Below are 23,191 nucleotides of genomic sequence, written 5' to 3' on the forward strand. Positions count from 1 at the left end.
AGAAAGATGGCACCATGAGAATGTGTGTAGACTATAGGAAGGTCAACCGTATCACACACAAAGATGGGTACCCGTTACCTAGAATAGAAGAGTCCTTAGCTGCATTAAAAACTGCTAACTTCTTTTCTACTTTGGATCTTACTAGCGGGTACTGCAGGTTCCTGTAGCAGAGGCAGACAAGGAGAAGACCGCGTTCACCACCCCGATGGGTCTCAGCGAATTCAACTGTATGCCGTTCTAGCTCTGCAACGCACCAGGAACCTTCCAGCGGTTGATGGAGTGCTGCCTGGGGCACAGGAATTTCGAGACGGTCGTGCTATACCTGGATGATTTCATCGTATATTCCAAAACATACGAGGACCATCTGAAGTACCTGGCTGAGGTGTTTGACGCCCTGGCAGGCTACGGCCTAAAGGTGAAACCCTCCAAGCGTCATCTACTGAAGCCAAAGGTACAGTACCTGGGACACGTGGTGAGTGCTGACGGAGTAGCTCCAGATCCTGATAAGATCACAGTGATTAAGAACTGGCCAAGACCCTCCAACATAAAGGAAGTGCGGCAGTTCCTCGGGTTGGTAGGCTACTACCGAAGATTCATCTCCGGTTTCACCAAAATGGCAGCTCCTATGCAGGACCTCCTGATAGGCCAGTCGAGGAAGGCCAAAAACCAGAAGCTGCCCTTCAAATGGGACAAGCTAGAGGATGAGTCTTTCTGCCAGCTGAAGATGGCCCTCACGGGGGATGAGGTCCTGGCCTACCCTGATTACGGCCAGCCTTTTATTCTCCACACCGACGCAAGCAACATCGGGCTAGGGGCGGTGCTGTCCCAGATCCAACAGGGCAGAGAACGGGTGAAGCTCCGGCCCACAGAAAGGAATCCTGAAAATTACATGACTTCAAGCTAGAGTTCCTCGCGGTGGTATGGGCAGTGACAGAGAGCTTTAAACATTACCTTGCCTCTTCCAAGTTCACCGTGTACACGGACAACAACCCGTTGACACACCTGGACTCTGCAAAACTTGGTGCCCTGGAGCAGAGATGGATGGCCCGCCTATCCAACTATGAGTTCACAATCAAATACCGGGCGGGACGCGCAAATGCCAACGCAGACGCCCTGTCCAGGATGCCGAACTTGCCAGACGGAGGGGAAGATCCAGAAGAACTGGAAGAGATTGAACTCCCCGCGTTCCACCGTCGTGGGATTACCCAGTGTTCCCACCGTGTGAGGAACAGGCACTCTGCCATGTTCAATCCCTTACCCCACCACAGCTGGGCGGAGACACAAGACAGTGACCCAGCCGTCCACCTGGTAAAAGAGATGCTGACACAGGCTGATGCCCGCCTTGACCCAGACGCTCCGGAAGAAACCAAACAGCTCTGGAAGGAGAAGAGTAAACTGTTTCTCTACAAGGGGAAGCTGTGCCGGAGGATTGTCAACTCCCGGACCCATGAGCTGACCTGGCAGGTAGTGGTCCCGAGACGAGACGCGGCTATGGTCCTGGAGGCATACCACGACAGAGCAGGGCACTTTGGATGGAAGAAGTTGGAATTCCTGTTGCGTGAACGGTTCTTCTGGGTAGGCATGAGAGGGGCCATTGAGAGATGGTGCAGAGACAGCGGCCCGTGCAACCTGAGAAGAAAGGACCGTGCCAGCCAGAATGCTCCCCTGCAGTCCATTATCACCAAGCAGCAACTAGAACTGGTAGCCCTGGACCATGTGAAGCTGGCTCCAAGTAGGTCCGAGTACATCTACGCCCTCACCATCGTAGACCATTACTCCCGGTTCCTGGTGGTGGTCCCTGTCAAGGACTTAACAGCTCAGACAGCAGCTAGAGCCTTCCAGCAGCACTTCTGCCGTCCACACAGGTATTCGGAGCAAGTGTTGACTCACCAAGGTCCAGCCTTCGAAGCGGAGGTCTTCCAGGAGTTCTGCAACCTCTATGGCTGCTAGAAGATAAGGACAATGCCCTATCACCCCTAAACCAACGGATTATGCGAGAAGATGAATCAGGTGGTGATAGACTTGCTGAAAATGTTGCCAATGGAAGAGCGCAGTTTGTGGCCTGAAAAACTGCCTGATCTGGTGGACTTGTATAACCACATCCCAGTAAATTCCACCAACTGCACCCCGGCTTACCTAATGAGAGCAAGACCTGGTAAGCTGCCTATTGACCTGGATATGGGAGTCCTGACACCTGAGGACACCTCGCCAGAGGCAGACTGGGATACAGAACGGCAGCAGCAGTACCGGAAAGTGCAGGAGAGTGTTGAGAGAAGTCTGTCTCAAGCAAGAGAAAGGCACAAGAGGACTTATAACCAGCATGCTCCCACTGCTCCCCTGGCACCTGGAGCGCAGGTCTTGAAGAGGAAAAGGTGGCTCCATAAGTTGGATGACCAGTGGGAGAAAGAACCGTACACAGTACTGCCTTCAAGCTATGAAAATACAAAAGTATGCGTTATCAGTAAGGATGGAGGAGAGACCACAGCCACTGTCTCCAGGGACCACCTAAAGAAGAGTCCCAAGCAGCTGCAAAGCATTGATGAAGACCAAGATAGCCCTCAACCCGCAGAGGAAAGGGAAGAAATGGTCAGTACAGTACTCGGAGAATTTCCCCGGTCCTGGACACAAATTAACAACGCTATTGTGGTACCCGTCCTTACCTTTCTCCAGCCAGCCCCTCAAGGGCCTACAGAAGAGCAAGTAAAGTTGGGAGAGCAACCGGTCCCGGAGGCAGAAGATTCCATACCAGCAGCCCAGGAGAATCAACCCTCTGCTAGTAGTGAGCCTGCCGTCCCCCGTGGTAAGCCAAAGAGTACGAAGAAATCTGCCCAGCCTACCCATAACAGCTCCAAGCACCAGTAGTGCAGACACTAGTGAGCCCACTACACAAGGGGTAGAAAAAGGGGACCCAGAAAGAACACCACCAGATAGTGTGTTATGTAGGTCCACCAGGAGCACTAGGGGTCAGATGCCTGCTCGCTGGAGAATTTAAAATGTGATATAAATACCTGTAAATTGCAAATGTTAAAATGTTTGTTGCCTGCATATTAATTATGTTTTTCTAGTTACCCGACAGGGTTCATGGACTAGCAGGTTATGGACAATGAATAACCGGAACTGTACCGTGTATATAGTTGCACCTGTGAAGTGCCTTTTTGTCCCAGACCACAGAACAAAAACCCGTGGAGGTGGCTGAAGACGTGGTCCAACGCCGGATCATCAATGCCCTGTAGCCACCCCAGGGCCTACGTGGAGGGTTTGGGACGGGTCCCTCAAAATACGTCTTGGGTGACATGGACACCTGGTTACGGAAGCGCCGTGACCTATAAAGACTAAAACTTCTTGTATATATGTTGTTTTATTACTTATACCCTGTTATGCTATGTTTTCATAAAATGTGTTTAGTCCCGGAGTACTAAAATTTACTAGGGGGGAATGTGGCACCCCAGGGGTCTGGTTGCCACAGTGGTAGAAATACCATGTCTGAGAGCGAGCATGGGTTTTCCTGGTCAGGAGCACATTAGCATGCAACACCTCCTGCCCCAGTCCCGGGAGAGGAGGAACCTGCCCTTTATAAACTGGGTCTGGGGCGGGGTTAGTGAGTCAGAGAGTTCCAGAGAAGGGACAGTGGAGCAGCAGCTAGGAGCTCTGTAGGAGCCAGGAGCTGAAGACCAGGGACTGGAGCAGAGCTCGTCCTGGCAGAAAGATGCAGAGAACCGGACAACGGAGTCCGAGGCTGTGGGGATTTCTACATCCAGCAGCAGAAACCACCTGGCAGGGGATTTTCAGTCCTCTGGCCATAGAAAGCCCGGAGGCTCAGTCACACGCAAGGGACCAGCACCGCCATCGAGGAGCGGAAGGAATCAAAGGCCCCAAGTCACCAGCCATATGGGTGAGCACCACAAGGTACACTCAGGGACGTGGGCTACTACACGACTACAGCAGGGTAGCCAGGAAGAATGCAGTCAGATGGGAAGGCCTATAACTCCACCTGGCAAGGGGACTCTTGTTCGCTCACAGACCGACCAGGCCCCTAATGTCAGCCAGTACTCCTGGCAGGGCCTTCTTTATTACCAACAGTAAAGACCCTGAACTGCACTGCACGGACTCTGAGTCGTTTCTGCTGCGCCCACGCACTACAACCCCACCATCTACAGATGCTGCCCTGAGGCCATACTCCTCCCGTGGGGAGTTATACTACCCTCTGCTGCGCACACCACACCAGCCTCAGCGGTCTGCCACGTAGCGGCGGTTCTCAGTGACTGCAATCCACTGGTGGCGTAGTCGGACATTTAATAACATTGAAAACCACATAAATAGACTGCCACTGGTTTTACCGCCCTGAGTCACGGGACCGGGTCGCCGCCACGGAAACTACAACCCCCAGCATTACACAGAGACCCGGTTCCGGGTATTCCCCTACACACACGGCCCAGGGGGCGCGTCACTTGCAGCATGTATCAAGCCAGTCAGTGCTTGATACATTCTTCTCGTGGATCAGGCAGCAAGAATCAGCTGTCAGTTTCCTTTTTTAAAGGGAATATGTCTGCAGGATTTTGCTATGTAATCTGAAGACAGTAGGAGATAGGGCTTGAAACAAAGATTTCAGCGATGTGTCACTTTTTTGGCTATGTGCTGTTGTTTACTTACAATGAAGGTTTTATCACCTGCAGATTATCATTGCCTGGACCAGGCCTCTAGCACCTGGTAGACTAACCATGCCCCCTCCTGTTATATGCAGCTCACTGTCAATAGACAATGTACACAGAAGCCTGGTGTGGGCGGGGTCAACATTCTGAGCTCTGCTACATTTAAAAACTCTGTGTCATAACTACTGCATCCAGTAAAATAAGTGACACATCGCTGAAATCAGGATCTCTTTTCCTACATAATGCTACTCTCAGATGAGGTAGCAAAAAGTTGGTGACTGGTTCCCTTTAAGTAAAATTAAATCACATACATCAATATATTCCCTGATAATGTTCGACGTATGTAGGTAACAAATGTTAAAGTGCTAGAGTGCATGATCAGGGCATATATAATGTCAGTAATGGTTCTACCCATAATTACTGCAGCATACAAAACTTGGATGAGATTCTAACTTGAATTTTTGTCTTTTGCATCTGCTACTTCAATGGGAGCATCTGGTTTAAATCCATTGTGCTCTGGCACTTATGAATAGGTCTTTTATAGACATTAAACTATAATTATACACTCTTCAACACTGAAATTGCAAAACCAAGAAGGAAAAGTGGTGGAATTATAGAAACCAATTATCGATAGACATGTTAATGAAATGCAAATTTTTTTTTTAAACATTCTAATTTATTTAGTATAGAGTTTGAGCATCATGTGCAACAGTACTTGCATGTACATGTCTTGGCTGCTATCAGTCAAGTTATTAATGGTTGCCTGAGGAATATTCTTCCACACTAAATGCACTTAGGCAAGCAAATCATCAAGATTCACTGCTGGCAGCTTCCCTTACATTTGCCAACCAATAACATGTGTGATGGCAGACAAGTCCAGATAAATTGAAGGCCAAGATAGCATGTTTAAGCCATGCAGGCTGCTCACAGTAACATGAGCAACATGTTCCCTGATGTTCCGCATCGCAGAAAACTTTTCAAGCAACCATTAATAACCTCATTGATCATGTGAGTGCATGTATTTCTCCACGTGTTGCTCATACTTGATATTGAATAAATCAAAAAGTTTTCAAAACCTTTGTTTTTCATTTTTTCATTATTTGCATATCATTAACATGTCTATCGATCTTGTGATTTTCATAATTTCACAACATTTTCTTCTTGGTGTTGCAATTTCCATGTTGCGGAGTGTATGGACCATTTATACGCCATATTACTTTAAATGGTATAGATACATAGTAACATAGTAACATAGTTTTTAAGGTTGAAGGAAGACTAAGTCCATCTAGTTCAACCTCATAGCCTAATATGTTGATCCAGAGGAAGGCAAAAAAAAACCATGTGGCAAACACTAAGCTCCACATTGGGGAAAAAAATTCCTTCCTGACTCCGTACGACAATCAGACTAGTTCCCTGGATCAACGCCCTATCAAGGAATCTAGTATTTATAACCTGTAATATTATACTTTTCAAGAAAGGCATCCATGTCCTTCTTAAATTTTAATAGTGAATCACTCATTACTAGTGATGAGTGAGCACTAAAATACTCGGGTGCTCGAAGCTCGGGTCGAGCACATTGGAATTCTCGGGTGCTCGACCCAAGCAACGAGCCCAATGTAAGTCTATGGGAAACTCGAGCATTTTTCTGGTGGTCACCCCCCCCCGGCGGTCTGCAGAAGGTCAAAAATTGCCCAAATCGATGGGAACAGTGCTCAATTAAACATCAGGCAGGCAGTATATATAGGCAGACAGGGTATATAGGAGGGTGCATGAAAAACATAGCAGGGCACTGGGAACACACTAGTGCCCTCCGATTTTCATGCAGCGGTCTCTTTAAAAAAGCCGGCTGGCAATTCAACAGCGGCATACAACTGTACCCGACAATTTAGAACAGAAAGAATAGAACATCACACATAGATTAGATAGATAGAAACATGTCAGTCACATATATAATAAGTACAGTGACAGTGTTGGTTACTGTACTTGTCATTTAGTGTTAAAATAAAGGATCTATTTAAAAAAAAATTGGCGTGGGGTTCCCCGTAATTTTAGTCTCTAGCGGAGGTTAAGCATATGGCTGGGGCAGATGTTTGAAGCCTGGGAAGGGGGTAATACCCACTGAGCTTCCTAGGCTACTAATATCAGCTCCCAGCTGAATACCTAGCCTTTACTAGCTATAAAAATGGGGGACCCAAAAAAAATGATGTGGGGTCCCCCCTATTTTAATAGCTAGCAAAGGCTAGGCAGACAGCTGGGGGCTGATATTAATAGCCCAGGAAGGGTGCCATGAATATTGGCCCCCTCCCAGGCTAGAAACACCAGCCCTCAGCCGCCCCAGAAATGGCGCATCCATAGAATGCGCCAATTCTGGCACTTAGCCTCGCTCTTTCCACTACCCTGTAGTGGTGGCAGTGGGGTAATAGGGCTGGGGTTGATGTCAGCTTATAATGCCAGCTGACATCAAGCCCAGGTTAGTAATGGAGAGGAGTCTATAAGACACCCCCGTTACTAACTCCATAGTGTAAGTAAAATGTAAAATAAAAACACCCACACCCAGAATAAAATCCTTTAATTGAAATAAGGACACAATACTTTAATGTTCTAAATTAAACTCTACTTACGGTCACGCCCATTCCAGCTGAAGCCAACGATCTCCTGCAATAAAAGTAAAATAATAAATCAACCTCATCCTTACCTTTCCATGGTTCCCAGGACGGCTTCAGCAACAACTTTGCTCGGCACCTCCATTTTGGAGGAGATGCCTTATATATGGGAGCTCCACCAGCAATTGGCCGGGGACTCCTTAGGACGGCGCGCACGGCCCCTTTAAGAGAGAGTGAGTGCGTGCGCGCGCGCCCTAAGCACAGTGCCCGGGAAGCGGCGAGCGCTGCCGGCAGCGCGGGAAGAGGACGCCGAGGACGGAGCAGGGAAGTGAGAGGAACGGCGTCTCTGCCTAGCAGGAAGCAGGGACGCCGACGCTACAATGCTCTATTCTTTCTGTTCTAAATTGTCGGGTACTGCTGTATGCCGCTGTTGAATTGCCGGCCAGCTTTTTTAAAGAGACAAAAACACTATTATTTTTTTTTAATAAATCTTTTATTTTAACACTAAATAACAAGTGCAGTAACCAACACTGTCACTGTACTTATTATATATGTGACTGACATGTTTCTATCTATCTAATCTATGTGTGATGCTCTATTCTTTCTGTTCTAAATTGTCGGGTACCGGTGTATGCCGCTGCTGAATTGCCGGCTTTTCATGTTTCACTGTGAGCACTGTTCCCATCGATTTGGGCAATCACTGTAATGCCACAACCACCATGGCTGAGACATTACAGTGAGTGGCAGACAATCCCTGCTTGATTGGTGCTCTAAATAGCGCCAAACATGCAGGACGGGGACCCGAGCTCCCGCCCGAGCATCTCGAAAGTACTCGGCAAGCTCCAAGCATCTTGAGTACTGAGATGCTCGGGTGAGCACCGAGCAGTGGCGAGCATGCTCTCTCATCACTACTCATTACAGCATCATGTGGCAAAGAGTTCCATAGTCTCACTGCTCTTACAGTAAAGAATCCGCGTCTGTGATTATGATTAAACCTTCTTTCCTCCAGACGTAGAAGATGCCCCTTGTCCCTGTCTCAGGCCTCAGAGTAAAAAGATCAGTAGAAAGGTCTTTGTACTGTCCCCTCATATACTTGTACATAGTAATAAGATCACCCCTAAGCCTTCTTTTTTCAACAGTAAATAACCCCAAGTGTAATAACCTGTCTTGGTATTGCAGACCCCCCAGTCCTCTAATAACCTTGGTCGCTCTTCTCTGCACCCGCTCTAGTTCAGCTATGTCTTTCTTATACACCGGAGACCAGAACTGTACACAGTATTCTAAGTGTGGTCGCACTAATGACTTGTATAGAGGTAAAATGATTAGAGATGAGCGTTGTTCTACTCGAACTGTTCGCCAATCTCAAATTCGAGCTGTTTTGGGCTTTGTTCGAGCCGTTCGGCGAACACGAACGATTTGAGAAAAATTCGGCTGTTCGAGGTTATGTTCGATAACTGTTCGTGCACCAAAATCATAACTGGATTTTTTCTCAGTAATGATGAAAATTAATGTTAATACGCAGTTTGAGTGTACAGCGGGGTGGGGGGAGGGGCAGGGGATGGATCTCTGCAGGAATAATGAAGATCTCCATTTTTTTTTCTCTTTCCCGCATTTGCAGTGGGGAGGTGCAGTCTGTCAGCCTATCAGCAGCGCACACACGGAGCGAACTGCTGTTTTTCACACAAGCAAGGGCATGTGTCATTGGCAGTGTATGTCACATGTCCTTGCCCTATAAGACCAAGCCATTTTCCCCGTCGCCACCATTTTCTCACTGCTGCAGCTGCGTGTTAGACGGCACCGCTGTTGCTGTGTGTGCTATACCTTGTTAATTTCAAGCCAATTTTCGCATAAATCTACAGATAGCTTGGGAGTAGGGAATAGTTGTGATTGCAGTCCTTTTAAGGACTAGGTTACAGCATTTCCTACGACTTTTATCAGGCAGGTCTGTGCTCTTAAATAGATAGATTGTGGGAGTAAAGACTAATTGTAATTGCAGTCCTTTTCAGGACTAAGTTACATCAGTTCCTATCAGTTTTTGCCAGGCAGGTCTGTGCCAGTGCTGTGCAAGTTTTTTTCACAGCATTTGGCTGAATCTAGCAAAGCTAATCCTTTTTGGCCTATTGCAGAGTGTGTTAGTCAGTGGAGTAGCCTATCTGTGTTGCAAGATATACCACCTGTGTATAGAATACCAATTTTTTTACTGCACCTAGTGAAGTAAAATCTTTTGGGCATAGCATCATTCTATTAGTACATCTATACTTACCTCCATCAGGTTGCAAATTGAATATAATTTTTTTCTGCATCTAGCTCTGAAAAAATATTTGGGCTTCTAGCAGTGTGTGGGACTTGTTCTATTTGTCCATCTATACTGACCTCCATCAGGTTGCAAACTGAATATAATTTTTTTCTGCATCTAGCTCTGAAAAAATATTTGGCCTTCTAGTAGTGTGTGGGACTTTCTCTATTAGTCCATCTATACTGACCTCCATCAGGTTGCAAATTAAAAATAATTTTTATCTGCATCTAGCTCTGAAAAAATATTTGGCCTTCTAGCAGTGTGTGGGACTTTCTCTATTAGTCCAACTATACTGACCTCCATCAGGTTGCAAATTAAAAATAATTTTTATCTGCATCTACCTCTGAAAAAATATTTGGGCTTCTAGCTGTGTGTGGGACTTGTTCTATTAGTCCATCTATACTGACCTCCATCAGGTTGCAAACTGAATATAATTTTTTTCTGCATCTAGCTCTGAAAAAATATTTGGCCTTCTAGCAGTGTGTGGGACTTTCTCTATTAGTCCATCTATACTGACCTCCATCAGGTTGCAAATTAAAAATAATTTTTATCTGCATCTACCTCTGAAAAAATATTTGGGCTTCTAGCTGTGTGTGGGACTTGTTCTATTAGTCCATCTATACTGACCTCCATCAGGTTGCAAACTGAATATAATTTTTTTCTGCATCTAGCTCTGAAAAAATATTTGGCCTTCTAGCAGTGTGTGGGACTTTCTCTATTAGTCCATCTATACTGACCTCCATCAGGTTGCAAATTAAAAATAATTTTTATCTGCATCTAGCTCTGAAAAAATATTTGGCCTTCTAGCAGTGTGTGGGACTTTCTCTATTAGTCCATCTATACTGACCTCCATCAGGTTGCAAATTAAAAATAATTTTTATCTGCATCTAGCTCTGAAAAAATATTTGGCCTTCTAGCACTGTGTGGGACTTTCTCTATTAGTCCATCTATACTGACCTCCATCAGGTTGCAAATTAAAAATAATTTTTATCTGCATCTACCTCTGAAAAAATATTTGGGCTTCTAGCTGTGTGTGGGACTTGTTCTATTAGTCCATCTATACTGACCTCCATCAGGTTGCAAACTGAATATAATTTTTTTCTGCATCTAGCTCTGAAAAAATATTTGGCCTTCTAGCAGTGTGTGGGACTTTCTCTATTAGTCCATCTATACTGACCTCCATCAGGTTGCAAATTAAAAATAATTTTTTTTCTGCATCTACCTCTGAAAAAATATTGGGCTTCTAGCTGTGTGTGGGACTTGTTCTATTAATCCATCTATACAGACCTCCATCAGGTTGCAAACTCAATATAATTTTTTTCTGCATCTACCTCTGAAAAAATATTTGGGCTTCTAGCTGTTGTGGGACTTGTTCTATTAGTCCATCTATACTGACCTCCATCAGGTTGCAAACTGAATATAATTTTTTTCTGCATCTAGCTCTGAAAAAATATTTGGCCTTCTAGCAGTGTGTGGGACTTGTTCTATTAGTCCACCTATACTGACCTCCATCAGGTTGTAAATTCAAAATAATTTTTTGTCTGCATCTAGCTCTGAAAAAATATTTGGCCTTCTAGCAGTGTGTGGGACTTTCTCTATTAGTCCATCTATACTGACCTCCATCAGGTTGCAAACTGAATATATATTTTTTCTGCATCTACCTCTGAAAAAATATTTGGGCTTCTAGCTGTGTGTGGGACTTGTTCTATTAGTCCATCTATACTGACCTCCATCAGGTTGCAAATCGAATATAATTTTTTTCTCCATCTAACCCAGCCAATAGTTTTGGCCTAATACCACAGTTTGGCCACTCAGCTCTGCTCGGTTCCCATCCATTGTTTTTTTGTGCAAACAACTCCAGAGTTGTGAATTAGTTAACCACCAAAATGAGTGGAAAAAGGCCTGCTGCTCATGGAAAGGGGAATAGGCGTGTTGGGAAGGGGAAAAAAGGTTGTGTCCGTGGGGTAGGTGTTAAAGCAACAGTAACATCTGCAGAAGAAAGACCATCTTCCAGCCAAACTAAAATGTCTACTTCTTTTAGCGGACAATGTGATAAGATCCCTTTCTTACGGCCACGCCAATCGCTACAAATTCCAGATGAGGCACAAAAACAGCAGGTGCTTCAACGGATATCAAGTGCTCCTTTAAGTGGGCTCTCCTCCACATCAACTTCAACATCACAAATACTCCAGTCCTCAAAGGTGTCACCCCAATCGCACTTGCTTCCTCACAGCTCCCAAATCTCCAGCTGCCCATCTGAGTATGAGGTAGAACAGATGGTTGAGTCTGCAGAGCTGTTTACTCATACTATAGCCTGGGAATCAGAGGTCAACTCCAGCGCTTCTGTGAATCCAGACGAGGAAATGATCTGCACTGATGCCCAGAATCTTTATGAGTCGGATCCAGGACCAGACGCAGAAGGTTCTGACCATAATGTAGACCCTCATTCCCAAACTGTAAATCCTGTTGGTGGAGACAATGAGGAAGACGATGATGAGACTCAAATACCTGATTGGAGCGACAACTTTAGTTTTTTGTCAGGGCAGGAACAGGTTGGCTCTGAGGACGACGGGTGTGATAACGCACAGGGTGATGATGATGAGGTTGGAGATCCCACTTACTGTCAACCCACAGTCAGCCAAGAGATGAGGTCAGCAGAGGAGATGGAGGAAGATGCTAGTGACGACGAGGTCAGGTTGCGCCTTCCTGGACAGAGACGTAGTTCTGGAAGCACGTCAACAACTACATCTGACGCGCCCCTGGGCCTGTGTCGCGCTGCGATGCGCACGCGGGAGCTTACCCGGAGCCGGATCTCTTGAGGGTTGTAGTCTCGTGGCGGCGACCCGGTCCGTGCCCAGGGAGTCAAACTGAGCGGCGATGTACTAGCAGTAGATGGTTGGTGACTACGCCACCCGTTGAATGCAGCTATGGAGCTGCCGCTGCAGGGCAGACCGCTGAGGCCGGTGGAAGGATGGTGCAGCGTGGATGGTATAACCCCCAACGGGAGGGGTATGGCCTCAGGGCAGCCGACGTGGATGATGGGGGTAGCAGGAACCACTCAGAGACGGTGCGGTGTAGTTCAGGGTCTTTACTGGTGACAAAGAAAGACCCTCCCGGAGTACTTGCTAGTGATAGGGGCCTGGTCAGTCCTTGAGCAGATGGGATTTCCCCTGGCCAGGCGGAGTTGTAGGCCTTCCCAACTAACTGTACTCTTCTGGCTACCTTGCTAGAGGCGGGAATAAGTAGCCCACGTCCCTGAGTGTACCGTGTGGTGCTCACCCGTATGGCCGGTGACTCGGGGCCTTCTAATGGCTTCCGCTCCACGATGGCGGTGCTGGTCCCACGCGTGTGACCGTGCCTTCGGGCTTCTGGGCCAGAGGACCTGAAATCCTCTGCCGGACGGTTTCTGCTGCTGGGTAGGAGTTAGTCCCCACAGCCTCGGACTCCGGGTCCGGTTAGAAATCTTCTCAGTCAGGGCGAGCTCTGCAGCTGCCAGCCCCTGACTCGTTGTAACACTGCTCCCCACAGAGCTCCTGATGTTTCTTGCTATGCTGCTTCTCTTCTCTACTCTTGTTCTGTCTTCTTTCTCACTAACCCTGCCTCAGCCCCGGGTTTATATAGGGGAAGTCCTTCCCCTCCCAAGACTGGGCAGGAGGTGTGGCATGCACAGGATCCCTGACCAAAGGACCTCCCACCTGCTCTCAGACGTAATATCTCTATCACTGTGGCAACCAGACCCCTGGGGTGTCACACATCCTCAAACACAACTCTGCCTCTCACCACAAGTCGTCGTGGCTCTTCAGGTCGCATGGGTGCTAAGCCTTGCATAGCCTGGGCATTTTTTCAGATCGATAAAGATGACCCAACTCGTGTTATCTGTAACATTTGTTAGCAAAAGCTAAGTAGAGGCCAAAAAATACATAGTTTGAGTACTTCATGCATGAACCGGCACATGGACATGAAGCATAAGTTGCAGTGGGAAGCTCAGTGTGCTACAATGCGGCCTAGCCGGCCGGGCCAACCACCATCTGCCATATCTTGTGCATCCGCGGCCTCTTCATCCTCTGTGACTGGGGGGACAGCAGTCACACCTGTTTTGGGGCGCAGACCTGCCACCTCTTTACCCGCAACAGCCAGCGTGATTGGCAGGTCATCATTTTCTTTGGAGGTGGTAACACCAGCTGGTGTTGAGCGCTGTCCGACATCGATAGCACCACCTTTGGATCAAGGCAACCTAACATGTCCGCCTGCATCTTCCTCACAGACCGGCAGTTTGCCGGGGACACCCGGTGGAATTCAACTCTGCACATGTTGCAGCGACTGTGGCAGCACCGACAAGCCCTGGTGCAATACGTTCTGACGTATAGCCTGGGCCAACGAGATCCAGAGGTGGGGCAAATCACGCTGGAGGAGTGGTCTCAGATCAGGGAACTATGCACCCTTCTGCACAGTTTTGAAATGGCGACGAAGATGTTTAGTGCTGACGATGCCATTATCAGCATGAATATTCCGGTGATTGACATGCTGGAGCACATGTTAAACAGAATTCGGAGTCAGGTGGTGGCACAAGAGGAGGTGGAGGAAGTAGAGGAGGAGGAGTTGTATGCTGAAGGGCTAACATCTGCAAGGTCCAGACGGTCGGCAGCACCAAGGTGGCAGGCATGTGAGGGTGGGGGAGATGGTTTTACCAGGGCGCATGGTAGCTGCCAAACTAGTGAGGAAGGTGCAGGAGCCCAGGAAGAAGTGGAGGACGAACTGATGGAAGACTCATCAGATGAGGGAGACCTTGATCACATTTCTGTTGTGCGAGGTTGGGGGGAGAGGACAGAGGAAGGAAGCATGATTGTTACCTCGCCACCAACACAACAGGGACTTGGTGCTCCTGGATGCGCAACACACATGAGTGCCTTCTTGCTGCACTACCTGCAACATGACCCTCGAATTGTGAGAATTAGAAATAATCCTGACTACTGGGTTGCCACACTGTTAGATCCCCGGTACAAAGTAAATTTGCAGAAATTATTCCTGCCATAGAAAGGGATGCACGCATGCAGGAGTATCAGCAGAGACTGTTGCAGAATCTTACATGTGCTTTTCCACAAAACACCAGTGGTGCACGTAGTGAATTTCACAGTTCCAACTTGCCAACCGTGGGACCGTCAAGTGTTCAGCACTCAAACCGTAACAGAACCACAGTATCTGCTGGTAACATCAATTTTGCGGAATCATTTCACCACTTTTTTAGCCCATCCTTTGCAAGGCCACAGGAGACAAGAAGTCTGACACATAGTCAACGCCTAGAGACGATGGTACAGGAGTATCTCCAAGTAAACATTGAAGCCATGACTGTGTCACTGGACCCTTGCTCTTTTTGGGCTTCCAATCTGGATCAATGGCCGGAACTAGCCACTTACGCCTTGGAGATCTTGTCATGCCCCGCAGCCAGCGTTCTGTCTGAACGTGTGTTCAGCGCTGCTGGTGGTGTGCTGACAGATAAGCGCACGCGGCTCTCCAATGATAATGTAGACAGACTCACGTTCATAAAGATGAACAAATCATGGATCCGAAACGACTTTTCTACCCCTGTGTCATCCTGGGGAGAGTAAAAGCTTGATGATTGGTTAAAATCACCCTACCAACCGTTTTAAGCTTTCAAATTACTAATCATGTTTATCTGTATCTTGGCTGGAAAATAATTTGGGCTTTGTAGCAGTGTGCAGCACTGATTCTATTAGGCCATCTATAATAAGCTCCACCAGATTTAAAATTACTAATCATGTTTATCTGTATATTGGCTGGAAAATAATTTGGGCTTTGTAGCAGTGTGAAGCACTGATCCTATTAGGCCATCTATACTAAGCTCCACCAGATTTAAAATTAATAATAATTTTTAGCTGCATCTAGCCCGGAAAATAATTTTGGGGCTCCGAGATGCGCAAGACACATAAGTGCCTTCTTGCTGCACTACCTGCAACATGACCCTCATATTGTCAGAATTCGAAGTAATCATGACTACTGGGTTGCCACACTCTTAGATCCCCCAAACTTTTCGATCAACCTTTTCATTTTAATAAAGACCAAAAAAATGGTCATTTTTGAAATTATAAGCATTAGCAGGTTATTAGAAACTGAAATCAAACAGTTTTCAACTCAAAACTTTATTCTAGGTGATGTTACATTTTCACATAGGACCCCTTGTTCGAAAGGAGCTTCTGAACTCTCTCGTCCATTGAATTTGTCAGGTTTTGGATGGTTTCTGCTTCAATTGTTTTGTATGAGGACAGAATACCCTCCCAGAGGTGTTGCTTAGATGTGAACTGCCTCCCGCCATCATAGACACTCCTTTTGATGATGCTCCAGAGGTTCTGAATGGGGTAGAGGTCAGGGGAGCATGGGGGTCACACCATAAGTTTGTCCCCTTTTATGCCCATATCAGCCAGAGATGCAGATGTTTTATGTGCAGCATGAGATGGTGCATTATCATGCAGAAAAATGATCTTGCTGTGAAATACACGGTTCTTCTTCTTGAACCATGGCAGGAAGTGCTGTTTGAGAAAATCCACATACATTATGGAATTCATCTTTAGCGCCTTCAGGGATCCTAAAGGGGCCGACAATCTCTCTCCCCATGATTCCAGCCCAAAACATTACTCCACCTCCTCCTTGTTGGCGCTGTAGCTGTGTTTGCGTGGGGTGTCCATCAACCAGCCATCCTCCACTCCATCCATCTGGACCATCGAGCGCTGCACGGCACTCATCCGTGAACAAAACAGTTTTGAAATCAGTCTTCATGTAATGTTTAGCCCACTGGAGCCGTTTCTGCTTGCGTGAAGTGGATAGAGGAGGTCGACAGGATGGCATATGCACAGCTGCAAACCTCTGAAGGACCCTGCATCTTGTTGTTCGGGGGACGTTGGAGGCACCATCAGCTTCAAAAACTTGTCTGCTGCTATGACAAGGCTTTTTTGCCGCTGCTCTTTTAACCTGACGTAATTGCTTGTAGGAAAGAGTCCTCAATTTGCCCTTATCAGCACGCACACGTGTGTACTGTGAATCAGCTACATACTTCTTGATTGCCAAGACACTTCATACTGATCATCGCACAATGTTGATTGTAGTCATGCCTTGACCTAAACACTCCACAATTTGTTGCTTCTCAGCAGCCGACACATCCTTTTTCTTTCCCATTTTGTCAGAAAATGTAGGCTGCTTAATAATGTGAGACAGCCTTCTTAAGTAGTCTTGCCTTTCATTGGACACACCTGCCAAACTAATTAGCACAGGTGTCTGCAATTGCTTACAGTGATATAAAGAGCCCTGACACACATCACCATCAATGAGTTTAACTGACAAACAAACAAATTCTTCCCTTATCACTCCTAAACACTTTTTGCATAATAATTTGGAACACAGTGTACATGTGCTTTTCCACAAAACACCAGTGGTTCACGTAGTGAATCTTACAGTTCTAACTTGCCAACCGTGGTCTGTATGGAGTTGTTCAATAAAGGGCCCAAAATTAAGATAACATAGATGGGAGAGGTCTCTATGAATAGGAATTCCTAAGTATTTGATACCCTGTGAGGGCCAGGCAAAGGGAAAGTTGGACTGGATGGAATCCTATATGGATTTGGGGAGGGAGACATAGCGGGCCTCAGACTTCGCTGCATTGATTTTAAAATTTGACCATGTAACAAAGTGATCTATTTCAGCCATAACAGCATGGATGGATATATGTGATTGAGTGATATATACTAGGACATCATCAGCAAATAGAGAGCACTTGTACTCGGTGCCTCCCACCTCAATCCACCTAATATTGGGGTTATGGCGAATTGATGAGAGCAGGTGCTCTGTCACTAGGATGTATAAGAGAGGGGACAGAGGACATCCCTGCCTTGTCCCATTGGTGATTGTGAAAGGTGATGAAAATGTTCTGATGCACCCCCTGGGCCTTGGGACACCCGGAGCCGGACCCTTTTTGGTGGATGCTGGTGGTTGAAGTCTTCGTGGCGGCGACCCGGTTCCGTGGCTCAGGGTGGTCAAACCAGAGGCGGAACTATTTATGTGGTTTTGATGTTTAAATGTCCGACTACGCCACCCGTGGATTGCGGTCAGAGTGAACCGCCGCTGCAGGGCAGACCGCTGAGGCTGGTGTTGTGGGTGCAGCAGAGCGTAGCATAACTCCCCACGGGAGGAGTATAGCCTCAGGGCAGTGTATGCGGAGGATGGGGGTGATGGTGCAGGGCAGCAGCAGTAACGACACGGAGTCAGTGATGCAGTCCAGGGCCTTTACTCACAGTTCTTATTATCCAGACCACGTCTGCAGGTAACGGCTGCCCACGTCGTACTGTGCTCACCAGGTGAGGGGCTCAGACAACTCCCAGATAACTTTGGAGCGCTTCACAGGACCCCCTTTGTGTGTCCTTTGTCTGGCCTTTCTTACCAACCCTTCTGTCTGGCTGCCTCGGGCCTCCTCTTGGTAAACTTGGCGCCAGTTTCCCTGACCCTATGTGGTGCCTTCCTAGCGGGTGTAGCGAGGGGCTGCGCCACATAAAATGTCAGAGCCTCCGGTTTCTAGCTGAGGGTCGTTTCCTGCCTCCACTAGTTTCGGGACCGGTCTCCCCCTTTGGCCTGACCCCTCCACGCAGGTGGATTCGGGCGTGCGGTGGCCACTCGCCCGTCCGCACCCCTGGGATCCCTTCATTCCTCGTTCCTGGAGCCTTCTCCGCTCCTCTTCCTTCCTTCTCCCTCTTCCAGGCCTGGGCCTCTGTTACTAGGCCCGCCTCCGGGGCAGAGCTCATGCAGAGCCCCTGCTCCCTGCCACTTCTGCTCAGACTTCTCTGCACTGAACTAAGATGGTGCCCACCTTTTATACTCCCTTCTCAATGCACCCAGGAACTGCTTCCTCCCTGCTCCTGCACTACAGGGTTCCCCTTCCTCAGTGTTCCCTCCCCCCACTCCAGCCAGGGACAGGGACTGTCGTGCCCATCTCAGAGGCATATTGGTCGCCCTGCCCCACGGCAATGTGGTGTAATGCATGCAGGTGTCGGGTCCTGATCCACACTCCATCCTTACCTGAGAGTGAGATATCACACCTCTGGGTGAGGTGCAATACCTCTGTAGCAACCGAGCCCTCAGGGTGCTACAGTTCCATTTATCTTCAGCCTAGGTGACGTATTGTGATACAGGGCCGTGATTTTGGCTATAAAAGGGTCCCCTAGACCCCTACCCCAAGCTTTTTAAGAGAATCATATATGGCGTGCCAGGAGACACTATGGAATGCTTTCTCAGCATCCAACGAGAGTATCTAATTACAAATTTTTAACTGCATCTAGCCCAGGAAATACTTTGCCTAGTAGCAGTGTCTGCTAGTCAGCGGATTATCCCGGCTGTTAAGCAAGCTACACCACCTGTAGTTTGGACACTTAATTTTTTCAAAGGAAATGCTTCGGGACCACGGGATACTCAGTGAAGAGCATCAGGAGGCACCCCAAGGCATAGGGGCTGGGACTGGCAGTAGGATGCCTTGCGGTGGACAGCCGAGCTCGATCCTTATAAAAGCTTTTTAACTGCAGCAGCTTTAGTGGACGCTACTGGAGCTGGAATTACGCGGCTGCTGGCATGAGACTTGCCCTCCAATAGATCCTTGTAAATGGATTTAAAGTGTATTCATTCAAATTAGAGAGACAATTTAAATTAAAAAGCTTAGAGCTGCCTCCACCACAGGGGGGGTCGCTCGACCCACCAGCGGACAGGCATCAGTATTGGGAGAGGGGGGCTGGCCGTCAGGGTTCACCGCGGCTCTGGCACAAACCCGGCGACACGGAAGTGGCACGGGCAGGAGCGGACTGAATGTGTCGTCTTCTCACTTTTTGGATTTTAGAAGGGCATGACATGCCTATATCTGTGTCTCCCTCTCCTTTTACTCCTCCACCTCTTTTCTTTTCGCATGACTATATGTACTTGTCACTTTTCCATGTGTTAGTTGTGTCTTCTGAGCAGTTTGTCAGCTTTTGGACACCCTTGAAGGTGTTTTCTATGTGTTTCTATGTGTTTTTGTTTGCCTGCCATTGGTTTTAACGGTGTTCGAAGGTGTTCGGCGAACAGTTCGATGAACAGTTCGGCGAACACACGGGTGTTCGACGAACCGAACCGAACTCGAACACTACGGGGGTGGCTCAACACTAAAAATGATGTTCTCCTCATGAGCATCTATGCCTCTTTTAATGCATCCTATTATTTTATTTGACTTTGCTGCACTGGCCACCAAACGTGAGCTTGTCGTCCACCAATACAGTGCCCAGTGTTTTACAATTAAGCATATAATTATACATTTTATTTCCTCTGCCCAAGTGCATTACTTCACATTTATCCCCATTAAAGCTCATTTGCCATTTATCAGCCCAAGCTTCTCGTTTACATAGATCCTCCTGTAATATAAAATTGTCCTCCTCTGTATTGATTACCCTGCAGAGTTTAGTGTCATCTGCAAATATTGAAATATTACTCTGTATGCCCCCTACAAAGTCATTAATAAATATGTTAAAAAGAAGCGGGCCCAATTCTGACCCCTGTGGTACCCCACTGTTAACTGAGACCCAGTCTGAGTGTTTTCCATTAATAACCACCCTTTGTTTCCTATCACTGAGCCAATTCTTAACCCACATACATATATTTTCCCCTATCCCCATTGTTCTCATTTTATGTATCAACCTTTTGTGTGGAACCGTATCAAAAGCTTTTGAAAAGCCCTTATACACAACATCCACTGCTTTTCCTTGGTCCAGTCCAGAACTTGCCTCCTCATAAAAACTGATCAGATTAGTTTGACAGGAACGGTCCCTCGTAAACCCGTGTTGATATTGGGTCATGAGGTTATTCTTCTTCGGATACTCTAGTATAGCATCTCTTAGGAAACCCTCCAGGATTTTACCCACCGTAGAGGTTAAGCTTACCGGCCTATAATTTCCAAGTTCAGTTTTTGTCCCCTTTTTGAATATTGGCACCACATTTGCTATATGCCAGTCCTGTGGTACAGACCCTGTTATTATGGAATCTTTAAAGATTAAAAATAATGGTCTATTTATAACGTTACTTAATTCCTGCAGTACTCGCGGGTGTATCCCATCCGGGCCCGGGGATACGGTAACTTTAATACATGGACATTTGGAAAAAAGTTAAATAGGATTTCATTCATAATCTTAGACCATTTGCCTTCTTCAAGCTCTGTGTATTACACTACATAGCAGATTGTATAATTTGTTAACTGTGAAATCTGTCAGTGCACTTGTCTGAGGGTAGAGTTACCTCTCTTCTCTTGAATGAATGATATTCTAAACTGATATAGGACAAGGTAAATGTGGAAGTTTAACATGGTCACAAATCAGCTTAGAAGAGTTCAAGAAAAGTGATAATAATTACAAAGCCTGCTGTAAGAATAAGCTCAATCACAGATTTCACTATTCACTCATCCTGCAGCCTGCTACGTACTGTGATACATTTAGGCTGTAGAAGCCAAACAGTTCAAAATGGTTAATATAACCATGCTACAAATATTATTTTAACCAAAATGCATGCGTTTAAGTAAAAAAAAGTCCACATTCTTTAAGCAAAAAAAATAAATAAAAAAATGCGGTGCTTGTGGGCGCTGCCGGGTTCAGAGGAAACAGGGTGACCAGGAAATTAGAAAGGATCAGGATCTGATGAAGGAGTTAGAACAACTTTAAAACTCATCAAAAAAAATTCCCCTCTTTCCAATCTTCTGGTCACCCTGTTTCCTCTGGACCCGGCAGTGCCTGCAAGCATCGCTTTTTCTATTTTTTTCTTACCTTCTATGTCTGACTTCGTCGGGTTCAGCGGGTGGAGCAGCAACCACCTCCTACCATTCCTCAAGCCCTATGCAGTGTTGTGCTTGCAATTTGCACAACCTTACCAGGTGAATGGCTCCCTTAAGTCTCTATTTCCCAGTTTTATCCCATCGATTTCAGACACAGAGTGCCCCTGATTCTTATTTTGCAAATCCTCTATGCTGATGACACACAGATCTACCTCTCTGGACCCGATATCTCCTCCCTACTAACCAGAATCCCACAATGTCTGTCCGCTATTTCAACCTTCTTCTCTGCTAGATTTCTAAAACTTAACATAGAAAAAACAGAATTCATTATCTTTCCCCCATCTAACCCAACTGTTAGAACCCTCCTGTTTGTTTTTGTTTCTATCTTGTGTTTTGCAGTCACGTGACCATCTCCCTATATATTCCAGCTCCGCCCTTCTGGCTTTGCTGGACTTCAGTGTTGTTTTGACGGTCTCGCTAGCCAGGTGCTTTTGTGCCTATCTCTCTCTAGTTCTCTTGGTCCACTGGGACCTCTAGTACTTTTTGTCAGTTTAACGTTTGCTCAGCTACAACTTCTGTTAGGAGGTGTCCCATTTTTGTCCCAGTCCTTAGTTCCTTTAGGAACCCCTCCCACTCTCTATAGGTCTCCATTCAGACTAGCCGAGGATGAAGGCGGGTCTGTTCACAAGGAACAGGTAGCCCACTACAACATAGGGGCTCAGCTCAGTCTTACTGTAGGGACAGCTCTCCCCTTTCTGTCCTTAGTTTATGTTGCAGATCATAACAGTAAGTCCAGCCCAAAAAAAAAAAAAAACCTAAAAGGAAAGAAATTCCGGGATCAGTATGGTTTCTGTCCAGGAGTTGGCTCAACGCCTGCAGGGATTGTCTCTGGAGGTGGCCGAGCTTCAACAACACGTGAATAGCTGTCCTGGAGCGCATTTTGTGGAACCGAAGGTAGGACTGCCTGATATTTTTTATGGTAAACAACAAGATTTTTTTTCCTTTAAAAATGCTTGTTTATTATATTTTCGTTTGAGACCAAGGTCCTCTGGGAATGAATCACAGCGCATTGGGTTTATCATGTCACTATTGCGCAAGGAACCACAGGGGTGGGCCTTTTCTCTCCAACCTAATGATCCGTGTTTTAGGTCAGTGGAGGATTTTTTTTCTGCTATGGGGCTATTGTATGACGATCCTGATCGAGTCTCATCTGCTGAGACAGAACTGAAGCGTTTGAATCAGGGGTCAGGTGATGTTGAAAATTATTGTACACACTTCAGAAGGTGGTCCTCAGAAGTGAAATGGAATGATTCGGCGTTAAAATGTTTTTTTCTTGCTGGTCTAAGTGAAATGGTTAAGGATCTGCTGATTGCATTCCCTGCACCTGAGACCTTGCAGGAAGCCATGCAATTAGCTATACGTGTGGACAGGAGACTGCGTGCCAGGGTTAATGATGAAAAAATTCCTGCAATGGCAGCTCCTAGTCCCCAGAGGGTCTGCTCGGATGGCAGAGAACCGATGGAGGTTGGGGCGATGTCACTCCGCTCTCAGGAAAGAGACCGCAGGTTTTCCAAGGGATTGTGTTTTTATTGTGGTAAAACTGACCATTTGATTAAGAACTGTGAGCTTCGTTTAAGTAAAGAAAAAAAAAGGTTAGTTACGCCCGTATTGCTTGTTTGAGCTCTAAGGGAGTATTTCTTTCAGGGAGTACCTCATTGCATGAAGATTTGATTGAATTTCAGGTATTTGTGGATTGTGGTTCAACACTTAATGTGATTGACAAGGGGTTTTTGGAAAAACTTAA

The 23,191-nt window shown here is 46.7% G+C and overlaps 1 protein-coding gene across 3 annotated transcripts in view; it reads left to right on the forward strand.

Annotated features, from left to right (window-relative positions):
* Nucleotides 1-23,191, forward strand: part of NKAIN3 (sodium/potassium transporting ATPase interacting 3) — a 1,182,278-nt gene that overhangs the window by 595,862 nt on the left and 563,225 nt on the right. The gene's annotated exons all lie outside the window — the stretch shown is intronic.

Source organism: Phyllobates terribilis, unplaced genomic scaffold (genome assembly GCF_046119375.1).
Source record: "Phyllobates terribilis strain yellow unplaced genomic scaffold, ASM4611937v1 Scaffold_4__5_contigs__length_816908805, whole genome shotgun sequence".
Lineage (NCBI taxonomy): Eukaryota > Metazoa > Chordata > Amphibia > Anura > Dendrobatidae > Phyllobates > Phyllobates terribilis.